This window comes from Caenorhabditis briggsae, assembly GCF_000004555.2.
Source record: "Caenorhabditis briggsae complete genome, chrX, whole genome shotgun sequence".
NCBI lineage: Eukaryota > Metazoa > Nematoda > Chromadorea > Rhabditida > Rhabditidae > Caenorhabditis > Caenorhabditis briggsae.
The window spans coordinates 12941402-12942588 of record NC_013491.2 but is presented as its reverse complement, the minus strand read 5'-3'; the positions used below and the strand labels follow the sequence as shown (position 1 = coordinate 12942588).

At 39.0% G+C, this 1187-nt stretch overlaps 1 protein-coding gene across 1 annotated transcript in view; it reads left to right on the top strand.

The window, feature by feature from the left end:
• CBG11049 overlaps positions 1-1187 on the top strand; it is a gene marked incomplete at both ends in the record, with an annotated part of 8215 nt that overhangs the window by 1046 nt on the left and 5982 nt on the right. The gene's annotated exons all lie outside the window — the stretch shown is intronic.

The following is a 1187-nucleotide window of genomic DNA, read 5'->3' as shown; positions in this document are numbered from 1 at the left end:
TTGAGAGGTTCTCATGCGAGTTAGCAAAAATACGTCAACTGAAGAAATGTTAACAACACTTGTGCTAAGATTTTATCAGTTGACAGATTTTTGAAAGCCCTTACAGAAACCGAGATATATGGAACAGACGGCCGTCTTCCGTCACACAGAGAAACTTTGAGCTGAATTTGAGAGGTTCTTATGCGAGTTAGCAAAAATACGTCAACTGAAGAAATGTTAACAACACTTGTGCTAAGATTTTATCAGTTGACAGATTTTTGATAGCCCTTACAGAAACCGAGATATATGGAACAGACGGCCGTCTTCCGTCACACAGAGAAACTTTGAGCTGAATTTGAGAGGTTCTTATGCGAGTTAGCAAAAATACGTCAACTGAAGAAATGTTAACAACACTCGTGCTAAGATTTTATCAGTTGACAGATTTTTGATAGCCCTTACAGAAACCGCGATAAATAAGATCGCAACGAAACTTTCGGAACAGACGGCCGTCTTCCGTCACACAAAGAAACTTTGAGCTGAATTTGAGAGGTTCTTATGCGAGTTAGCAAAAGTACGTCAACTGAAGAAATGTTAACAACACTTGTGCTAAGATTTTATCAGTTGACAGATTTTTGATAGCCCTTACAGAAACCGAGATATATGGAACAGACGGTCGTCTTCCGTCACACATAGAAACTTTGAGCTGAATTTGAGAGGTTCTTATGCGAGTTAGCAAAAATACGACAACTGAAGAAATGTTAACAACACTTGTGCTAAGATTTTATCAGTTGACAGATTTTTGAAAGCCCTTACAGAAACCGAGATATATGGAACAGACGGCCGTCTTCCGTCACACAGAGAAACTTTGAGCTGAATTTGAGAGGTTCTCATGCGAGTTAGCAAAAATACGACAACTGAAGAAATGTTAACAACACTTGTGCTAAGATTTTATCAGTTGACAGATTTTTGATAGCCCTTACAGAAACCGAGATATATGGAACAGACGGCCGTCTTCCGTCACACAGAGAAACTTTGAGCTGAATTTGAGAGGTTCTTATGCGAGTTAGCAAAAATACGACAACTGAAGAAATGTTAACAACACTTGTGCTAAGATTTTATCAGTTGACAGATTTTTGATAGCCCTTACAGAAACCGAGATATATGGAACAGACGGTCGTCTTCCGTCACACATAGAAACTTTGAGCTGA